The sequence below is a fragment of the Lolium rigidum genome, chromosome 2 (assembly GCF_022539505.1).
Source record: "Lolium rigidum isolate FL_2022 chromosome 2, APGP_CSIRO_Lrig_0.1, whole genome shotgun sequence".
In the NCBI taxonomy this organism is placed as follows: Eukaryota; Viridiplantae; Streptophyta; class Magnoliopsida; order Poales; family Poaceae; genus Lolium; species Lolium rigidum.
Window position 1 is genome coordinate 225,978,835 of NC_061509.1, and position 7,879 is coordinate 225,986,713.

Below are 7,879 nucleotides of genomic sequence, written 5' to 3' on the forward strand. Positions count from 1 at the left end.
CACTGGTATATAAACAAGCAGCGAGTATTGATAAATATCTAAATGGGGATTTGAGATCTGGTGGGGGATTGTTGAAATATTGGGCCCATTTTTAGTGGCCCAAATTAGATTTCAGTTTTTCCTAAAATCTCAAAGCCCAAATAGTGGCAGCCTTGTGAGTTTGAGCCCAAGTTGGTGGCAGCTCACTAGGGAGTGGTAAGAGGTGGGAAGTTTAGTCCCACATGGAAACTTGGGAGGAAGTTAGACCACCTTATAAGGTGGGTTGTTCCACCACTAGTAAGTGAGTGAGAATAGGAGTGCTACACGTGCGCTCCTCCTCCTCCTCGCTCGCTCGACTCGACTCGACTCGACACGCGCCACGCTCGTGGTGAGTGGTGAGTGCATTGAGCCTCGCGCCGAGACTTTCCTTACTTTTTGCAGCCTAGGAAAATGAACAGAGTCCTAGACGGACGCGTCACAGTTAGTCGGTTCGGGTCGCTCCCGGACCGTGGGCTATCTGTAACCGACTCGAAACGTGCGCGCGACGTGGGCGTGCCCCCCCCCCCCACGTTGCCTAGGGTTTCCTGAGCCTATATAACCTCTTTCCGGCTACAGCAAAAATATATCCTATACACGAGTTAGGGTTTCCACCTCTCTCTGCTTGTGCCGCCATCGTAGCCTACTCCATCCCGCGCGTCGACGTGCATCGGCGAACGGGAGAGCAGGTCTCCGGAACCGCTCATCCTTGCGATCCTGTACGGGAGAGGGCGAATTAGGTTTTTGGGAAGCGCTCTGCGCGACTGCCCAAGCTCTTCATCACGGGTCGCCTTCCGTCCAAGTCGGGCGGTGTTGCCTACCGTCGTCTTCAACGTCGTCTACTTCGACCCGTCGTCCCTGTCGTCAACAACGTTGTCATCAACAACGTTACTGCTGCGACATCATCTGCTACACCTCCACCGCCACCTCCACCAGATCGGTATGTGCGACATATCTCGATCTGTTTAGCGATGGATGCTTTACCGTTTGCGCTGCTGCTACTCATGTTGATTAATGCATCTAGTATGTTCGAGTTTCACATGTTAGTAGTTGCTGTCATTATGTTTTATATTCTGGAATTAATCATGGAAATTATGCCTAATTATCCAACAGTATCCACCTTGCGGTACAGCTCCGGGTGAAAATGCTAGACCTCGCGGTCTCGGTAGCAACGGTGCAGCCGCGCAGTGCGTCGTTGCTCTCTTGGGGCCGTCGTCATGGATCTCCAACTCGACTCAGTCTCGTGTCCATGTCTTTGGTGGCAAGTTTGGAATTTTGTGTTCTTTCTTGTTTTTTCTTTAATATATTTTGTAAATGGTTCTCATTTTGACCTTTTATGGATTCGTCCATTGGGACTTTGTTTATAAAGTGGGACAAATTGCTATTTTGAGGAGGAATCGATTCATATTGTGCAATTCAACGGTAACATGAATAATCATGGATATATGTTACCTTCGTTCTGAAATATAAGAGCATCACCAGTCGTGTCCCCTAAACCGTTCCCAAACAGCGTTGGATCCAACGTTTGAGGCCCGTGTTTTGTTCGTGCCGCGTTTGGGAGACGTCGCTCAACATTCGTGTCTCCCAAACAAAATTTCGGAAATTTAAAACTTGAGCGAGATTCGATTAAATTTGTCGAAACTTACTATATATTACATAGATTCGAACGAAATTCGATTTAATTTAAACTAAACCTAATCTAGAGGTACTTGCGGCGGCCCGAGGCGTCGTAGTACTGGTGGTAGTTCTACATATCGTCGGTGACGACCTCCTGTTTGACGCGCTCGTCGGGCTCGTCGACGGGCTCGCCCTTCAACAACCCGCTTGGTCCTGCCTCGCCGTCGTCGGTGAGGTCCACGAGCGGCTTGCCGGTGTCGAGGATGGACATGGCGATCGCCGCATCGAGGTCGCCCCACCAGGCGTCCTTGTCGTTCAGCGACGCCGCGAACGCCGCATGCAGCCCTGGGCAGTCCTCGGGGTCGTCGCTACTGGCGATGAGTCGCTGCTGCCGCTCGTACTCCACTAGTTGCACCGCCTTCGCCGCTTCCTCGTCGTCCTGCTCCTCCTTCACCTCCGGCTTCGGGATGAGGAGGGCGCCGCTACCGCGCCTTTACTGTTGTCGGCTGTCGCTGCCGCTGCTGTCGCGCCTCGGATTGATGGGCGTCGCCGGCTCCTCCTTCACCACGGGCTTGGGGACGGTGTAGGGTGCGGAGCAGTGCGGCGTGGACGGCGTCGATCGGGCCAGTCCTGGCGATGAAGAGTTGGAGGAGGACGAGTACGTCCTCCTCGGCTGCCAGTGCGTTGCGGGAGACGGTGGCGGTGAGTACGACGCCTCCAACCTTGGAGCACCATTGTGGATGCCGTTGATGACGTTCTCCAGGGTGCGCCCCACGTCCCTGTTCCAGCTGTTCGGCCCACGGACGAGGCCGGTGCTGCTGCGCATCTCCATGCCGTACTGCGCCTGGAAGTAGGCGCTCCACTAGGCGTCATTGTCTTTGGCCGCCCAGGTCGGATCGGCCCGCTCCTCGGCGTCGAGTGCAGACAGCTGTGCCCTGATGGCGTCCTTCCAGCGCTCCGTGCCCGGCGACGGTGGCGGCGGGACGCCTATGCCGTTCACGGCCATCTTCCAGCTGTCGCTGCTTGGCAGGAGCATGTCCGGCGAGACGGGATATCCCGCGCGGTACAGCGCACATGCCTCCTTCACGGTGAGGTTGCCGCGGCCGAAGCCGTTCGCCGCGGTGATCTTGCGGGAGGACGACGACATTGGTTGGAATGGCTAGGAGAAGATCTGGGAGTGGCGAGGAGAAGATTTGGGAGCGGCGATAGATTTGGATGAACCACAGGGCCTCTTAATGTACAACGGCGGCAGGCGAAGAGGCATCGGGCAGTTGGACGCAATAACGCCGGCGGGGATGGCCACGCGGCCATGCACAACGAGACGCGTCCCTGCGTCGCCCGGAAAAACTGGGACGCCATTAACGTCACTTGACTAAAGGTAGGCGACGGAGTTTTAGGCTTCCAAGCCGCTGACGCGTCGGTCCCGCCACGCCTCGCGTCGCTTTTCGTTGTGTCCGGTGTGCCCGGAGCGTCCCTGTGGGGCGGGGACCCACTCAGGGCGCCGGACACCGTATCAGACCACGCCTGACAAAATAGGATTTGGAAGACGCGGCTGGAAACTTTTTTTTGTCCGACTCGCCCCCAATCTATTCGGCACGCCGACTGGAGATGCTCTAAGCATTTTAAAAAGAAAGCTGATTTTGCTTTCTAAAAAAAGCTAGTAGTAATATTTTGGAACGAGGTAGTACTGTTTAACCACTCAGAAGCAAATGGAGCAGATGCTCGTTCCATGCGTCGACGGGCCCAGCCCAGGCAAGCACCAGTGCACGCAGTCGATGCCGAAGCCAACCTTCTCGTGCGGCCAGTGCCCGTACTGCCCGGGGTGTCCGCTCGGCCCTCATCTGCATCATCTCGCTCACGTCCGTCAGCACAAACCTCGCCGGCGACTCTGCCACCGCGGCCCGGAACTCTTCCACCTGCGCGGCGTGGAACGCGGCCTCGGTCTCCGGCAGGCTCGTCTCGTTGCTCCGCATGGGCCGCGTCCTCACGCAGTTCCCGCCGTCGTACCACTTGCCGTTCTCGTAGTGCGGCGGCGCCACCTTCCGGACCACCACCCTGCCGCGAAAACCTGCCAGCGCACGGAGCGCGGTCCGGAACGACGCGCGCACCGCGTAGTCCGGGGCCACGTCGGTGGCGTTGTGCGCCGCCTCGCAGCCGTCCATGTTGGCGCAGCCGAGGATGCGGCCGCCCTCGTAGAGCATGGTGGGACGCGTGAACCACTTGGCGCCGCTGAGTACGGCGTAGTCGTAGCCGGTGATGTCGCCGCTCCACTCAGGGTCCGCCTCGTCGAGGTACACGTTGTGCGGGTCAATGAACGACTGCCTGCCGTGCGTCAGGTTCCACCGCACCAGGAACGGCGTCCAGAACACGCACACCGTAAAGTCGTGCTCCCGGTAGTGGTACTTGCGTGTGCAGTGGACGCAGCCTCTCGGCTCGATCTCCATCGGGTACTCCACCTGCACGATTACGACTGACCGTGATCGATCCACCTGAAGCGCTGCTGCAAGCCAAGTGGAAATCTTGAAGGTACCTTGGCGAGGAGGCACATGAGGGACTGCATGTGGTTACGGGCGACGGAGTCCCCGACGAAGGCCATGGACTTTCCCCGGACGAGGCGGAGGAAGGCGGCGGCGTCGAAGCGGGGGAGGTCGCAGCCATGGGGCTGCCACCGCCACCCGAGGATGGACTCCATCCCCGGCTTACCGTGCTTCATGCAGTCCACCCGCTCGTGGATCAGCCCGCACGTCGCGTTCGTGTAGTAGGGCTCGGTCGAGTCGGGCACCCACTCTCCCATGGCCACGTCGCACGCCGCGTCGTCGCTGGCCGGGCGGGATGATCTCGCCGTGGCAGCGGATATGAACCGCTCAGCGCTCAGCAGCGAGTACTTCGATGTGGTGAAGACGACGATTAGGAGGCTCAGGAGCAGCCCGCTGGCGGAAGCTGCCTTCCGCGCGATTTGGTTGCTAGGCTTCATCTTCATCGCGCGCGGAAGGCAACTAGCTACTGAGAGGGAGGCAGAACAGAACAAATTGATAGTTTCATTACAGTAGTACTAGGTTTCCTTCTTTTTTTATTGGGTGTTTAGCTGTCTAGAATCCTATATAATTAAGAAGTTCATCCCCACTAACCTATTTCTCTCAACATGCAGCCTATCCACCTCATCACATGTGCCATCTCAGGAAAGAAAAATGTCCTTCCGTCTCATCCGTGTTGTGTTTCCCTGACCAAATCACACCAGGATTATCAAAACGCCAGGATGATCAAGTGGTACCGACCGGACCACATTCAACAGCCCATTACTTTAACCCACATATAGCCCATTACATTGTTCTTCCTTGCTGGCCCGTGCCGCCACCAACCAATGATGATTCCCCTTCTATGTGATCTACTCGGTGGTGCGGCCTCTTCTTCTTCCCCACGATCTCCTCAACAAATAATTGCCCAAGGAAATGCTGGGGGATACGAGAAGTTCGTGGTGATCTTTTCCCCTTTAAATTCCGTGCAATGCCTCACGCCCCTCAAACGTCTTTGTTCGCATACATTTCATACAGGCGCCGCTGGTGATGAACCTTGCTGCATCGAGCGGAGAGGCAGCAGCAAGCCGTGGATGAAAACAACTTCGCAGCATACGCATAGGAAACATTATTTGGGCTATCTTCAAGGTAACTCCACACACATGTGGATCAGGTTTTTAGGTCTGTGGTTAATTGTTTTCATGCTCACCAATACGCATGACAAGGTGCAGACAGTGATATACTTTCATCTAATTTATGGCTGATTCTACAGGGGATTTTGGGGTTCAGCAAATGGCGGATTGCTGTGGGACGTGGGACGAGCAGTACTGTCCCACCAGAGCCCCTAAGATTGCATGTACATCCTGTCTCCTGATGTCCCTCGAAGATCTCGACACCCTCACTGAACCATTGTCCTAAGGTGTTGTATGTTATTCTGCTACACATCCTTCCTACCATTTTGGAGATTTCCTCTATTACCTTTAGATTCTGTCTAACCTAGCCATTGATTTGATTTCAGTCATCTATCTGAATGATCACATGCATTTTTTGTTTCTTTAAGTTGCCTTTGTGCATTTCACTTCGCTGATATTGGTGTGGTCGGTGCATTTTCAAGTCCAGCTTTTCAGGTCCAGTGTATGCCTATTCTTTAGAATACTTGCGTAGTATTTCTTATGGTTTTACACTAATCTTCAATATTATTCTATAATTTTAAAATCAAACTTATTGCAGGCTGGAAGAACGCTTGAAGAAACATGGTATGACAACGAGTACTTGATTGCATATTGCAACCTCCTCAAGTCCTCATATAACTATGCATGTTCATGTCTTTCGAATAGGCAAGGTCAGTCAAACGATGAATTCCCAGACCACATTATATTAGTATATCAACGGATTGTTCAAGAAAATTACACATATTTGCTTCGGTTTTAGTGTCCGTAAGATCAGTAAGATGAGTTCTATCACAATGATGACTAAGGATTGTCATCTCCGTTGCCTGGTTGTTATTTTGTGCAGACAACCAGTGCGCACTTCAGGCAACATCGAGTGGAGTAACAAAGAGGAGAAGCCCCCGGCCAACCATGCATTTACCGGTTCACCAATTTCAATCTCAATGTCCGAGGACCTGCTTACTTTGTATTGTACATTACCTCAACCATTGGTTTTCCTATTAGTCACACGAAAAAGCAGTTCATGCTATATTATAATGAAAATGATGGAATCCATTGGAAATGTCTGTTAGTGCAATGTGAATTGTCTGAAATATGCTTTCAATTACAACATCACAAGGGATTTATTTTACTGTGTAGCTGCTCATTGCAAGGATCTGTACGCCCTATATATATGTATCAAATAAATTAAAATGATAAAACAGTAATATTTTGTGTTTCACGGTATTATTTATATATATATTGGGACAGCCTTCCGTAGCAAATTTATGATCATTTTGGACATATTGTTGTTGCAACTAATGCAACAAATGGTTGCCCAACCAACTTTTAGTAATCACAATTTACATTTTTTTTGTTATCCTCATACGTAGAATATAATTATTTTAACCAAACATCTCGCTGCAACGCGCGGGGCATCATCTAGTAACTTCTGATTTGCTGTCTTGTTGCACGAACATGCATGCGACTTGATCCGGCACGTAGCTGCGGAAATACTCAGGGAAAGAACTCTTTCGATCGAGTATATTATAGTATTATTTATCAAGAGAAAATCAGGAGAATCGTGCAGCAAGCATGATCAGCCATATACAAATCCAGATGATATATTCCAGAGTATGAATCATGCATGTAGTAAAAAAAAAGAGAAAATCAGGAGATATGATTCCCTCGTCACAAATGTCATGTGTACACGGCCACCTTCTCTCTCTTTTGCTTTTTATTTTATACTTTTGGATTCCCTCTTGTCAGTACTACTGCGTATATATTTAAGGACGTGACTATTTTTAGTTACGACTTTTAACTAGGACAGATCACGAATTAAATGTATTACGCCTTATCGTAAGAAGATTTTTTTTATTGCAAAGCTGAGAAGTGATACAGGGAGATGGGTGGAAGGTAATGATTTAAATCCGTTGATTTCTGATTATTTTACTAATCTTTTTACCTCGGAGGTGAATGGCACATATCCTATGTTCCTGAAAAAAAATACAACCAAGGGTGACTGACGAGATGAATGCGCAACTCTTGGCTCCATTTTCACCAGAGGAGGTTAAGAAGGAAATTTTCAGTATCGGAGACCTAAAAGCTCCTGGCCCGGATGGCTTGCATGCAATCTTTTATAAAAAAAAATTGGCATCTGATGGGTGAAGATATAACAGCTGAAGTTTTGCAAGCAATTAACTCATGTACTATTCCAGAACGCTGGAACGAGACAAATATTGTGCTTATTCCAAAGATCGATTCCCCGGAAGTGGTGACACAGTTCAGACCAATTAGCCTCTGTAATGTGGTGTACAAAATTATCTCCAAAATGTTGGCGAATAGGTTGAAACAAATTTTACCTGAAGTGATCTCCCCTACTCAGAGTGCTTTTGTTCCGGGACGGTTGATTACGGATAACGTGTTGGTGGCGTATGAGTGCATCCATAAAATCAAGAATAAAAGGAATGGTAATGCAGGTCTCTGTGCGGTGAAATTGGATATGCATAAGGCCTACTACCGGGTGGAATGGGTTTTTCTGAGAAATACGATGAAAAAATTGGGTTTTTCTGATGGATGGATTGA

The 7,879-nt window shown here is 50.7% G+C and overlaps 1 long non-coding RNA gene and 1 pseudogene across 1 annotated transcript; one reads left to right on the forward strand and one right to left on the reverse strand.

The window, feature by feature from the left end:
* Nucleotides 1-3,323: 3,323 nt before the first annotated feature.
* Nucleotides 3,324-4,606, reverse strand: LOC124690614 (annotated as a pseudogene).
* Nucleotides 4,607-4,772: 166 nt separating this feature from the next.
* On the forward strand, nucleotides 4,773-6,370 carry LOC124688240. The gene is made up of 4 exons (XR_006998456.1): nucleotides 4,773-5,294; nucleotides 5,419-5,565; nucleotides 5,877-5,988; nucleotides 6,162-6,370. It is a non-coding gene; the product is annotated as an uncharacterized LOC124688240 (long non-coding RNA).
* The last annotated feature ends 1,509 nt before the right edge of the window (nucleotides 6,371-7,879 follow it).